The sequence below is a fragment of the Antechinus flavipes genome, chromosome 3, assembly GCF_016432865.1.
Source record: "Antechinus flavipes isolate AdamAnt ecotype Samford, QLD, Australia chromosome 3, AdamAnt_v2, whole genome shotgun sequence".
Classification (NCBI taxonomy): Eukaryota; Metazoa; Chordata; class Mammalia; order Dasyuromorphia; family Dasyuridae; genus Antechinus; species Antechinus flavipes.
Genome location: NC_067400.1, coordinates 207,268,693 through 207,284,202, shown reverse-complemented (window position 1 = coordinate 207,284,202; position 15,510 = coordinate 207,268,693).

Here is a 15,510-nt window from a genome sequence, read left to right as displayed (position 1 = left end):
ATCATAATAAAGAACATAAAAGAGAAAAAAAATGACAGTATGCTGACCTCTTCAGAGGGCTGTTCATTTTGGGGCAACTCTATTTTAAGTCATAGGATTAAGAGCTAAAAGGGACCTTGTCGATAATATGGTTCAATTGTCCTTAAAATGTGGTCCTCATATTTTTGGGAGGAGGATCCTTGTGGCCAAAACTATTTTCATAATATTTTTTTAGATATTACTTATCTGTTAAAATATCTTTCCATTTCTAACTACATATCTGTGTGACATACTTCATTTACTTCAACCAAAACAGCATATAGCTACAGATTGAATGCAGAAGCAGAGATGAAAATCTAGCTGTTTCCTATTAACCCAGATTCTAAAGATATATGTATGTATATAGAAAATGCCATTCTTCTCACTATGTTTTTGTTTTTTAAATATAGTTTTTTGCATAAAATATGTAATTTATATTAATGTGTAATGGATTTATTATTGTTTTTAACTGAACTAATAGTTTTTTTAATTTATCCATTTTAATTTTAATATGGGAAATATTAATCAATAAAAACTGATAGAAACAGAGGTTCTTTGGGGTTCTCAGTTCTTTAGAGTGCAAAGAGGTCCCAAAATCAAAAAATTTGAGAACTTCTATCCAGGGACAGCTCACCCCCACCATACAAATGAAGAAATTGAAACCCAAGAATTTTAAGTGACTTGTTCAACATTATACAGAAAGAAAATATCATGGAAAGAATATAAACATGTATCTACTAACTGCAAATCTATTATATTACAATTGCTTACTTGTTAGAAAGTTTTCCTTTATACTAAAAAATAGATATTTATCTCATTATGGCTTCATCCATAAGTTATAGTTCTCTTCTCTAGAGCCAAACTGATTAATTTACAATGATCTTGTACTTAATTGAGAATATGTACTCTAAGATGTTCTTTATTCAAATAAAACATTTCTTGTTCCTTCAAATGAACTTCATATGGTATGTCTTCAAGTCCCTTCAACAGTGATTATTACTTCTGAATATAGTCCAGTTTGTCAATTGGCCTACTAAATTGTGGCATCTAAAACAGAACATAATCAACCAGGTGAGGCAATATGATATAGATGAAGGGATACTAGAGTGGGAGCTAGAAAAGCTAGCCTCAAGTATCAGCTCTGTTAATGACTATGACCTTCTCTCTGGAATTTCTTATCTCTTTAATGGGGGCAAGAGGAGGGGATAAGTGACAAAAAGCCCCTTCTAACTTTAAATCTTATGCAATCCCTTATGCAAACCTTATGCAAGGTATATGAGTATTGCTAACTTTGTCCTGGACTCTATTACCACAACCTAAAATGGAATTTGAATTTGACTTTTAGACATTCATGTGGCATTTCTGATTTCTACTGGTTTTAGTCTCCTAAAAATCCCACATCTTTTTAATAGTTTAATTATGTCCTTCCAATAACATTGAGAGTCAATTATGTTCCAGTTAAGCTTTTTTAAAGAGAGGTATATGTATTGGGGAGAGGGGTACTATTCATGAAAAATGTTACATGAATTTTCAGAGTTGTCGTTATATTATTAGTTTGTTTTGAGGTTTACTTTATTGTAAGAGACTTCTTGGAGTAAAAATAATCTGTAAGTGTGGAGTTTTTGTTCTTCTTTTAAAATAATGTTAAGATAATAGTTCTCTCTGGGAAAAAGCAGGTTTCTTGGGGAGGTTTTCTGGAGCAGCCTTAGTTTCAGTTAAGAGTAATAATCACCCAAAATGCAGCCAGCTGGTAAAAATGCAAACGTTTATTTTCTCCTTCCAAAATAGCCTGGTTAGTTGAGTCCTGTCTCTCTGCTTGGTTCTAAGAGCTCTTGCAGCTTTGTCCTTTGCTTCTGCCTCTGCTTTCTTCAGCCTCCCACCAGCACCAACTTGAATCTGTCTTGCCTCTGAGAGAGGGCTTCTAGCTCTCAATCTCCCAGAGTGCTCCTCTCCGACCCCAGTCAATGTTCTGAAGTAAAACTCCTCACTCAGAGAGGGCTTCTGGCTGAACTCACTTGACGCTCCCCTCTCAATCTAAATTCAACTCCACTCTCTATGTAATTCAGCTGAATTCTCCTAATTGGGCCTCTGCTTTCTTCTTATATATCAGAGAGTGGGATTATGGGATATCTTCCAGCATGCTCTCTGGCCCTAAGAGCTTTAAGGGAAGTGTGAATTTGGATATCTCATACTAAACCCTGAAATTTTCCAAACATGTGAACTCCAATGAGTAAAGGTGTGAACACAAGCATTGTATCAATTAGTTCTACTTAGTACCTTGTTTCAGGTTCTGGCTCAAAACATCAATTCTAATGACTTATTGTATATAAAATACTTTGATCCACAACCAAGGGAATTATGAAAAGAGAATGTGTTCTTACCCTATGCCCTAAAGGAGCTTAGAATGCTGTTTATATTTGTGTCTGTATACCAAAAATCTGCTCACTATGGCCCATTGGGTGACAAGATATTGGCAGGATATGTATGTTCTGATCCTGGTACTTCTTCAGTACCTACAATATCATAGCAAAAGCCTATATTTTCATTTTAAAACTTTGTTTACAATAAATTCCATTTAGGGAGAACAGTATTCTTAGAGCTAATGGACATGTTTTCACTTGTGTATTATTATTGCTTTTCCTTTAAAACAAGGCCAGAATAAATATACAAAAGATAGTTGACTTCAAATTTTTGTTCTAGCTGATTATGTGATATAAAAGGAGGATTCTTTATATGCTACAACATATCTCTGCTATGTTTTCAGAAGCACTACAGTAGTTTTTTAAATGAGAGTTATGATTGATACATTATAGTTAAAATTTGCAAAAAGATTTGTATACATATGTGTAGTAACCAGCTAAAGTTAAATAAGGTTTAAAAATTTTATACAAATGACTTTACCTCAGAGACTTTAACTTAGTTCTCTTCTTCATACCATTAATTATCATTTTATTAAATGTCCTCTGAATAGCAAATATAAATTCCCCTGAATTTTTTTTTTGTTTGTTTGTTTGCTTGTTTGGGTTTGGGTGCAGGCATCTGAGAAAACAAGAGAATGAAGGTCAAGAAGGTAAACTGAACATGATTGAAAGCCTTGCATTAGAGTACTTTGTACTCAACTTTAAATCATATTTTTGTAAAACTGCTCATTAAATTGCGTGGTTTTTTCCATCTGAATACTGGAGCAGTAGGAATTAAAAATGCAGTGTCTGTGGATCCAAGTTAGTTTTCTTTGAAATAATCCTGGGGTTTCTTATTATTTTGACAACTAATTTTCTTGACTTAAATCTTGTTTTGTTTTTAAGACCTTAGCTTTGACCCCCTGAAAAAGCTAACTTAACAATGACAACTATTTGGCCTTTTCACTCCATTGACTTCTCAGAGTGTCCTGAAACAGGTCCTAGACTCACTGAACTTGTGACTCTTTGCCCTTTCTTCAATGTTCCAGTGGCCTCTCTCCAAAAGGACCCACCTTTAATTACCAGCAGCAGCTCTTACCTGGATTAAAGACTATTTTCTTATGCTCTTTTCTACTGTGAGTGGGGTTGCCTGGGTCTCATAAGACTCTATATTTTCACTTTCTTCGAGGAGAAAGAAAAAGAGAGCCTGTTTAAACATCCCCAAAACCTGTTTTTCTCCAGCTAATGATACTCTGCCTGGACTCATTATGTTTAAAATATTCAGTACCTCCTCATACTCTTCCCATCCCAGGGATTTTGAACATCTGGCAGACATTGTACAAACCCTATTCACCATCTCCCATTACCCACTCTGTATTCTCATCTCCTTCAAACTTTCTCCCCATGTCACACTCCAGATCTATCTGCCCCTTCCACTATGCTTTCTATGCCAGTTCCATGATTGCTGCATTTTCTTTCATCTTAATTTCTTTTTCCTTTCCTTCTATCTTCTATCTCTCAGTGAGTCTTGGCTCTGCCCTGATGACACAGCAACCCTGAAAAGCCCTTCCATTACTAACTAATATCATTCATACCTTCAAACTCGCTTGTTATTATGGAAGAATCAAAATAATTCTTCCTCACTATTGCAACTTATAAATTCATATACCATCATCACCTACTCCTTTGAAGATCATTCAGTCCAATTTAACTCCCAATCAAGATTCTGATAGCTGTTTTCTCCTAACCCCCAACATATTTTTCTTCTTTCCTCATTGAGTTCAGTTCCTATTTCACAGTCGTGCTTTCCACTCCAATTCTTGCCCTCATAATGAGACTTTAACATGCACATTGATATTTCTTTAACCACCCTAACTTTGCAGTCTCTCAATCTATTTAATTCCCATGACCTTCACTTCTTTTCTTCAGCTGTATAGAGAGATTGTGATACCCATGATCTTGACATTACCCAAAAGATGATCTACATCCATGTAAATGACCTTTAAATTCCTTTACCTGATCAAAATCTTTTACCATCCCATCTTTCTCTCTGCCTTATGACTTCCAAATCTTGTTACATAATTATAGCATATTATTATATATTTATAATAATCCATAAATATAATTATATAATACATAATAATCACATAATAACAACACATAATTTCAAGTGGTCTCTAACTACAAGACAACATTTTTATATCACTTTAACCAATGCACTGTATTCCATTCACCATTGATGTCTACTCTAAAATTTTTTATCCTTCCTCAAATGTCCCATGGCACCCTCTCTCCCTACCGTCTCACCTGAAACAACTTGCCTCATACTTCACCAAGAAATATTGAGGGTATTGGTTCAAATCTTATATCCTATTCCTTACTTCACATTGCTCAGATATGTTTTCCCACTATCTTCTTGTTCACCCTTGACTGATATGTAGAAGTAACCTTTCTCCTTTTCAAGGTCAACACTTCTGTATGCAAACTTGATTTCATTCTACCCTTTTTGTCCAGTGAATTGTCCCCTTTTTCTTCCCCACTTTCTCACTAAACTTCATTCTCTGTCTACAAGTTGTTTCCCTACTGTCTAGAAACACAGATGTATCTTCCCTTTCCTTAAAAATCCTTCCATTGATCTGACCATCCCCAATAGGAATAGCCTATCTTTTCTCTCTCTTTCAAAGCTAAACTTTTGTTGCATAGGGAGAATTGGATACAGAAGTATAAATAACCCGGGAAGAAAAACAAAAATGCAAGCAGTTTATATTCATTTCCCAGTGTTCTTTCTTTGGGTGTAGCTGCTTCTGTCTGTCATTTATCAATTGAAACTCAGTTAGGTCTCTTTGTCAAAGAAATCCACTTCCATCAAAATATGTCCTCATACAATATCATTGTCGAAGTGTATAATGATCTCCTGGTTCTGCTCATTTCACTTAGCATCAGTTCATGTAAGTCTCACCAGTCCTCTCTGTATTCATCCTGCTGGTCATTTCTTATAGAACAATAATATTCCATAACATTCATATGCCACAATTTACCCAGCCATTCTCCAATTGATGGGCATCCATTCATTTTCCAGTTTCTAGCCACTACAAACAGGGCTGCTACAAACATTTTGGCACATACAGGTCCCTTTCCCTTCTTTAGTATTTCTTTGGGATATAAGCCCAATAGAAACACTGCTGGATCAAAGGGTATGCACAATTTGATAACTTTTTGGGCATAGTTCCAGATTGCTCTCCAGAATGGTGGATTCGTTCACAACTCCACCAACAATGCATTAGTGTCCCAGTTTTCCCGTATCCCCTCCAACATTCATCATTATTTTTTCCTGTCATCTTAGTCAATCTGACAGGTGTGTAGTGGTATCTCAGAGTTGTCTTAATTTGCATTTCTCTGATCAATAATGATTTGGAACATTCTTTCATATGAGTGGTAATAGTTTCAATTTCATCCTCTGAAAATTGTCTGTTCATATCCTTTGACCATTTATCAATTGGAGAATGGCTTGATTTCTTACAAATTTGAGTCAGTTCTCTATATATTTTGGAAATGAGGCCTTTATCAGAATCTTTAACTGTGAAGATGTTTTCCCAGTTTGTTGCTTCCCTTCTAATCTTGTTTGCATTAGTTTTATTTGTACAAAGGCTTTTTAATTTGACGTAATCAAAATTTTCTATTTTGTGATCAGTAATGGTATTTAGGATATACTGCAACATATCTAACATATATAGGACTGCTTGCCATCTAGGGGAGGGGGTGGAGGGAGGGAGGGGAAATATCGGAACAGAAACGAGTGCAAGGGATAATGTTGTAAAAAAAAATTACCCCGGCATGGATTCTGTCAATATAAAGTAATTATTAAATAAAAATTAAAAAAAGAAAAAGAAAAAGAAAACACAAACAGAACAAAACAATAAAAATAAAGTAAATAAAAATATGCTTCAATCTATTAAAAAAAAAAAAAAAAGCTAAACTTTTTAAGAAATCTATCTATAAATGGGGCCTTCACTTCCTTTCTTATTTCTTCTAAATCCTTAACAGTCTGGCTTCCAAACTTATTCACTCTTTATGAAATTACCAATGATTTCTAAATTGACCATTCTTGTGAAGACCGAATTACCACCCTGGATACCTTAGAATGAGCCAGAGTCAGGATAAGCAAAAGTCCTTGGTCTTTAGGGGTAGAAGTGAAGAGAATGGACGCAGGATCTCCATGACCTCCTTTCTCCCAGTCTCCTGCCAAAAGTGACTCTGGCTTGTCTTACTCCACCCCCTAATCCTTTCCACAATTCTCTGTATACATCAAAAGATTGAACCAGCACAGAATAGTGGGAAGGGCCATTTTCCAAGCATATGCTAAAAGAGTATTATCTAATCGGTAATTAGCCTTAAGTACTCAGTTGTCCAACTTCAATGCATCAACTCAGAATTTCAGTCCTTTAACATTCTAATGGCATTTTTGTCAAGTTTCATCCCTCTTGATCTACAATCTTTGAGACTATTGATTACCCTTTTCTAGAAATTCTCTTTAGATATTTTATACTTTTATACTATTCTCTTCTAGTTGCCCTGTACTATACCTCCTTCCCCTTGTTCCATCTTCCTATAGATAATACATACTAAGTCTTCCAAGACTTTTCTGGATCATTTTTTCCCATTATACTGGCTATTTTTGTAATTCTGATCAACTTCTATGGGTTCATTTATCATCTTGATGCAAGCCATCTGTATCACCAACTGCTTAATAGATATCTCAAACTGAATGTCAAACTGAAGTCGTGCAAAAAAAAAAAAAACTCATTATTTTCCCCTCTAAACCTTCCTCTATTCAAACTTTCCTTTTAATGTGCAGATTACCACTGTCATCCCAGTCACAACACAAGCTCACAACCTCAATGTTACCCTCAAGTCCTCAATTGCACTCATCCTAAATCCAGTCTATTTTCAAATATTGTTATTCCTTTCTTCAGAAAATCTCTTACATATGTCCCTCTCTCTCTATTCACACAGCCACCACGCTGGTCTATGTTCTCATTAAAGTTATCCCTAGACTTTGACAGTAACCTTTTGATTTGTCAACTTAACCTCAAATCTTTCCCCCTTCTATGTCCAGTCACTCTTCTAATATTCCATTATTTTCTAATTCTTTTCTCTTGCAATGTCATTTATTTATAATATCATTTTGAACTTAAAAATGTTTTGCTTCCTTCTTCTAAGAATTTTAATTGATCTTGTGACCAAGTTCTATTTTTCTTTGAGGCTTTGTAAGTATTTTGGAGTTATCATCTCTAGTGGATTTCTTAGGCTCTTTATTATTTTTTGTTGACTCATCATCCTTCTAGCCTTATTCCCCAGATTGAGACTTTACGTTTGGTCTAGGTTCTATACACGTCTGGTGGAACTGCAGTGGCCTTGTGTAGCTGACATTCTGCTATTGAGATCAGATTTGTAACCTTCTTCTAACTCTGTGGGTCTTACCCTAAGATCACTTTTCTTGGGACAACATTAAAAGTCCCCAACTGCTTCCCATGTTTGGTCTGGTCTTCCCAAGTCTGGTTACCAGATCCCAATCTATAATTCCATAATTTCTGTCCTGATTTTATCTATGAGGAGAATCTGCAATTTGATGGTCATCTGAAATCATTGTTGGAATACTTGTCAAGGGAACTAGGCTACACTGTTTCTTCTGACTGTATTATTTTGTTTGGTCAAGATGGTTCATTTTGGATTCCTGCTATTACTCCGTTCAGTCTGATGAACTCAGAGGCAGCATGAATTCTGCCCACTTCTAATGTGGCATTCCCAAAACCCACCTGCTTCTATATCACCAAAATGTAATCTTATCAAACTTTTGTCTTTTCTATTGCTCCCTTCTCTGTTTCATATATGAACTTTGGAGTATATGGATTTACTTTTTCATTTTTCATTCTTTCAAATTTTTTTCTTGGAGTTGCAAAACATTTATCGAGTATAATCCACCTATCCTACAGGATATAAACAAACTGAGATGTAAGAGTCTCTTTTACCTTGATATTGCTATAAGAGAAATATTAACATTTTGTAGGATTTTCACAATCATAAGGCACAAGTAGAACTCACTTCTTTTGACTGATAGATAGCATCATTTTCATCTTTTTTTCTCCCCCCAGGAATTTAATATTAAACTTCTTCTGGCATATCCAGTGCATGATTTAATTTCTACAAACTAAATAAATAGGATATGAGTTCTTTTCACAATTATGAAGACTACTAAAGACTTAAAATACAGTATAACTTGATATAAAAGCAATGATTTCTTTGTCAAATATCTCTGCTTTCAAAGAGTTTTCTTTTTTTTTTTTTTTTTTTTTTTGCTTTTTTGCTGAGGCAATTAGGGCTAAGTGACTTGCCATGGGTCACACAGCTAGGAAGTGTTAAGTGTCTGAGATCAGATTTGAATAATGTCCTCCTGACTTCAGGGCTGATGCTCTATCCACTGCCCCACCTAGCTGCCCTGAGTTTTCTATTTTTAAAATACTTTGAACCAAATTTTAATTACCCTTCCAAATCTTTTTGGCTCTGAAAATCTGACAGAAAATTGAAAAATAACTATCATTTTAAAGTTAACCTATGAAAGGTATCAAATTAACAGCTCTATAAACTGAAGTTTTCTTACAAAGCAAGTACAAAGAAGACAGTAATAAGAGCCAGAAAGATATTTCACTTTTAAATTGGCATTTTAAAACTCAATGAATGTTTTCTCAGAATCTTTTCCCATAGAAGACACACTCTTGTGTGTGTGTGTGTGTGTGTGTGTGTGTTTAGATGTGGATACTTTTATGGTAGGTCTGAGCACTTTCAAAAAAATCAAGAGCTTTATCAACATACATAACAATTGAATATAATCTATTCTAAATTCTATCAGCGCATGTGTGTGGGTGTGAATATATATGGAGATATGTACATGATGCCTGACTGATTAAAAAAAAAAAAACTTCCCATGATTTTCTGGCTGTTTTCCATCCTAAAGTTTCTGTTGAGTGTGAAATTTAAATTAGTGATTGATTAATCATTAAAAGTTTTAGTCATTGGAATTAATATTTGTGGGTCAGATTTGCATTTGACTAAATAAGCCTCAGTACTAGAGTTTTGTAAGAATAGAGGTTCTCTGTTTTTAAGAGCTACAATTTGATCTTATCTCATGATGGAGCTAAGGAAGAAGAGAAGATAAATTAATCCAGTCAGATCTTTTGCCTAGCACTGGACTTCTCTAGTATTAAGTGGTATCTGGCTAAAGGATTTTCTAGAGGTTATTGTTCAATTCTGTGTTTTCTCTATTTCTATAGATTGTTGGAACCCCCTATTGCAGGACAGTATGAATTAGCAAAAAATAAAAGCCCACACTCTCCCTATGTTGTAAATTAATCATAATTTTAGTTTAGTTTGCATCACTGACCTTATGTAATTAACTATATAAAAACCTATTTTATCATATGAATGTTTTGAGAAGTTATTGACCCTTTTTTAACTGGCAATTGTAACAAATTGATCATGTTTGAAATCTTGTACTTCAGTTTCTCTTTATTGCAGATTTTTATTGCAACAGGGTAAAGGAAAGAGAAGGGAATATACCAGATATGGAGCCAAGAGATATGAGTTCAAATTCCACCTTGACTATTGTCTATGAGACCATAGAAAATCATTTCTTCTTGCTAGGCCAGTTTCCTCATCTGTGGAATGAGAATATTAAATTAGATGATCTCTAGATAATTCTTCCAGTTCTAAATTTCTAGACAGGGTCATTCTTTAAATCTAGAAAATAAAGAGGTAAGATAATATTTTTTAAATGCATTACAAAGAACTTCTCTTGGGCCTGCCCAAATTACCTAACAAGGAAGCAGTTTACTATGCCCAAGAATCTAATTTTCTCATGTGCCCATTTTGCTACAATTTTCTCCCTTAACTATTTTCCTTTATCTCTTTTACCCTCAGTTTAGTAGTTGCCTCATCTGAGTTCCTTTTAGTATGAGCTGAAACATATCCAATCTTAATTTTCCTGTCATATTTGTCCAGTCATGCCCTTCTTCATTTAGCTAACTGTTGTAACCTGCTTTCTAGAGCCCCCAAGTTGGGATGACAATACATACTGTGCTTTCTAGAACTCCCACATTGGGGTGATTGAAATATAATGTCTTAGTGGAGAAGTGATGATGTAGGACTCCTGAGGATGGTGGAAATATGGAGTCCATTTATTCCCAGTTCTTTTTCCTATTAATACTCTCACACCCTTTTGTAACCAAAACAACATTAGGCATGCACTAAGTATATACTGTGCCCATGGGCCCACATAAACAACTTGCTATTGTATGTAGTTTGCCACTTGGTATCACTTTTTGCTACCTGATATCACTGCTTCAATCTCAACACAGCTTGTCACCACTCCCTGACTTCTCAGGAAGTTCAAGAGTCCTTAGAGGAGATGAGGAGCCAAACCTGACATTATTAGCAGGTTCCCTCTGGGCTGAAGGATCTCTTATACCTTACTGAGAGTTTCCCCAGTGTCTGTGACCCTCTACAGCTAACCACTTAGCTAATCCATTAGCTACTGTCTAAGAATCAGTGTACATGACATTATACAATTTTTCCTCTACCAAGTTATCCCAGAGGATTTCAGGAGATGAAAAGAAAATTGAAAAGAGCAGAAGTTCATAGTCTATAGATCATAAATTTAGTTTTGGAAAGGATCTCCAGAGACTATCTAGTCCAATCTCCTTATTTAACAGATGAAGAAACTGAGGCCCAGAGTCTCAAAATCAAAAAAGATAGTAAAATATTAGCACTTCTTTAGGATTTTTTAAAAAGCCTAAATAAAAAAATTAAAAATACTAAATTAAAGGCTATGATATGAGTCGAAGGAATAGCATCCGGAAGAAAGGCTAGGAAAAATTAGAGATACAAGACTAGAGACCAGTAGAGAGAGCAGGGTTGGATAAGTAGATTTGAGAATGATCAGAATAGATACTATAATTAAATCCAAGAGAGTTGAGATCACCAAGTAAGATAGTATAGAGAGAGAAGAGAAGAGAGCCCAGGACATAGACCTGTGGGACAATGGGTATGATCTGGATGAAGGAGGAGTCAAAAATGTAGGAGGAGAACCAGGAGAAAGTGGCATTCTGAAAACCTAGAGAAAATAGAATATCAGTGAGAAAAGGGTGATTGATAGTGTAAAAGGCTAGAGGAAAATCTGAGAAGACTGAGAAAAGATCATTGAATTTGGTGATTAGAAAATCATTAATTATGGAGAAAGTGGTTTTGGTTGAATAATAGGGTCAAAAGCAAGATTATAAGGAATTAAGAACAGAGCAAAAAGAGAAGAAATAACTATTGTAAATGGCCCTCTTAAGGAGTTTAACCCCCAAAGACCAAAGAAACCTGCTCCCAGAGAGAATGATTATATTATAAAAAAGAAGAGAAGACCACATTTATTTTCACTAAACCTCTCACTAACTTTTGTTTTCCTTTATAAAGTTATGCATTTTATGATTTTTTTTTTTAAAAAGCATCTCAGGAGTGAATAATTTTAACCACACTTTCAAAAAGGTTCATGACATAAAGAAAATTTAAGAAACTAAGAAACTTTGGACTAAATGAAAACTGTTGTCGCCAAGGTCAGCTGAATGGGGAAATTTAAGAGAAAAGCTTTCTGCTAAGCTAAAACATCTGACCATTATAGTGTGTGTGTGTGGGTATATATATATGTGTGTATATACATATATATGTGTTGTATGTTGTGTGTATGTGTGTGTGATATATCTTATAATGGGTAGTCAGGTAGCACAGCGGATAGAGTTCCTGGGCCTGGAGTCAAGAAATCTTATCTTCCTGAATTCAAATCTGGCTTCAGACACTTATTAGCAATTAACTTAGCCCAGTTCACCTCTGTTTCCTCATCTATAAAATGAGATGGGGAAGAAAATACAAACCACTCTAGTATTTTTGCAAAGAAAACTCTAAATGGGATCAAAAAGAGTTGTACATGACTGAAACAACTGAACATAATATATTATATATTACATTATATAATACATGTATATAATCTAAAATTATCTGCCTCTTAAGATTGCTAGGAAAGAATTGTTTTTTGGCCTTCATATTACAGAATGTGACTTATAAAAGCATCATTATTTTAAGCTCTATGTCTGGATCTAGTGGTTTATCAGGAAATGAACATCAATCAATACCTCTGAATGTTAGGAAAAACTCAATTTTCTGATCATATTCCATGGAAAACAGCTGTTACCATTACCTGGAGAATGCTGCAATAGCTTCTAGAAAGCTATTGAATAAATAGTAAAAGATTTTACATTTGTACCTAGGGAATTTCCAGGAAAGGCTTTCTTTATGACTTCAGTGAAAATATAGTGTGTTTACACTATCATACTGAGACATAAGGATTGAAAAAGGATTTCCCCCCAAAAAAATGTATTAAATAGCATTCATTACTGCTTTCTCACTGATACAAGTTAGAATTCCTCTGTTTTAGTAGATGATTTTTATGTGGTCTTCCCTGTTCTTCTCCCTCTACACTTTCACCAATGAATCAATGGACAGACAATTCCATAGGAAGGTATGATTTTAAATGATGATCTGAAAACATATTTGAAGAAGTATTACTGAAACAATATATAGAGAAGTTTATAGTGATATTGATCAAATATAAGTCAAATTGAACTCTAATAATGACAAAGAAGATTAATTTTCCATCAGTGTGTTAATATTTTTTTTAGGGCAATAGTGAACATCTAATTCTACTGTCAGATGTTTCAACATATTTCAATTGCTATTCTATTTACAAATGACTGAGAATAATTTTAGTAATTAAAATTTGCCATCCAAAATGAAATATTGCTAGAAACAAATTGCTTGTCTTTTCCTTATAGTATAAACTAACAATTATTCAAGATGGTTTGCTTATTTTATTCTTCATTTCACAGTTCATGCAGAATTTGATCACTCATAGAGCACTCTCACATGCAGGCCTTACAGAAACGTTACCCCAAATTTATTCATCTGTGGGTCTGCATCTACTCAAAATCAGTTCACAAACTGTCACCAATGTTTACTTTTATAGAGAGCCAGAGGATACAATTAGTTCAAAGTAAAGGCATTTAATTAAATAACATTATAAGAAAAGTAATGACAGAACATCCTCCCATATAATGTGGGCATATTCTCCAATAAATACATATACTATTGATGGAAGGAAGGGACACAGAGATCACACATGGAGGGCACACTTGTAGACAACATGACTAAATAAGATAAACAGGGAAGGAACTTACTTCCAATGCTACAGAGCAAAAACAATGTCTTCTAAGGATGTTATGCTATATTGTATTGTAGTTAAATTCAACAAAACTTTAAAAAACCATTAATTGAGCAGCCATAATTTTTTAATTTTTATTTTATTTTGATATTGATTTTAAATTATTTTTTCTTTAAAAAAGACAACCAAAACTATAGTTTATTTATCCCTGCTCTATTCCAATAAAGGCTCAGTTTATCTTCTCTAGAAGTATACCCAGTTTTGCTATGGTTAAGGATTCTTCATTGTTTTTGGCATTTTCTATTTATTCATCTCTTTGCACTCCTGGATGGCACTGGAAGACACTAAATGAACTTGAATATTGTGGCTAAGACTAGATCTCATTTACTGCAAAACTTGTTTGGCATTGTCTCCTGTTATAGTTCAGATCTGGGTTTTTAGAAGCTGGATTGATCCTTCCTGCCTATATGATGCTTCAAACCTTTGTCTTTCTGTAGCTAGGGTTTAAAAGCTGACCTGTGCTGATATTGGCCTTTCTTCTTCTAGGGCATTAGGACTGCAGTTTTAGAGTTTTAGTGTGGATGTTTTTAGAGAATCTGGGCTTCTCTAGGAACTAATATAAGATCATCTTCTCATAATCCTCTCTATAATCCCCTCTTTCAATTTATGAGAATGCATTTCAGAAATATTTTGCTATTTCACATTTTAAATAGTAAAAATATTATCTCAGTAACTAATTCATAGTGCATAGTCCATGCTAATGAAATCAAAATGGAAAAATTCTTTTAAGTTGTATTTCAAGTTGCAAGTTTTCAAATAACTTATTTTTTTAAAATGGTGCCCTCTGCTGTACAATACTAACACAGTAGTATTTTTAAATCACAAATGTATTTTATATAATTCAAAGCCAAACTATACTATATTAATAAATTGTATTTCATGCAACAAGGGGGTATGTTGTTGGAAAAATGTAAATACTCCTCGAGAAATTTTCATTTAATTAATTATTGAGTATTTATTTACCTTGTAAAGAATTTCACTAAGTAGTCTGCCAGGTAGGTGGAAGATAACCAGTTTAACATCAATTTAATCATTTTAACCACTGAAAAAGTGAGGAAGGAAAAGCACAAGGGCAATGGATGCACAAGGAAGACATTAAGTGGAATAATTCATAAAGAAAAGCACCACTATCTCTACAATCCCCCAGAATTAAAAACCTTTGAACCATACTTAATTCTTCTCTCTCTGTTTCTCCTTCCACTTTCAATTAGTTGACAAGATTTATTGCTCCTATCCCTACAATATTCCCCTCCTCTCTACTATCATTGAAACCACCAAAAATCAAGCCTTCGTCACTTGTTACCTGGGCTACTGAGACAGTCTTCTGACTGGATTCCTAGATGTTTCTCCCTTCTGCCTTCTCCCTTTTAATACATCTGGCAAATAGCTGCCAAAATAATCTTTCTTAAATAAAACAAGTCTGGCTGTATCATTGGCCTACTCCAGAGTTTTTAGTTACCCCTACTCCTTCTAAGATAATCTATAAAGTCCTCACCTTGGCCTATAAAGCTCTTCACATTGGATTCTAGCCTACTTTCCCAGATATAAGGCAAATTAGTGCCATTCACACAGTCTATATTTCAGCCAAGCTGAATTAAATATGTCAAACGCATTCTATTTCCCTTCTTTATATTTTCGTATTGACTGTCTTTTCTATTCTGAATGTACTTCCTTCTCAACCCCACCTCTTGAAATTCCTGGTTTCCTTCATTGCCTCACTGA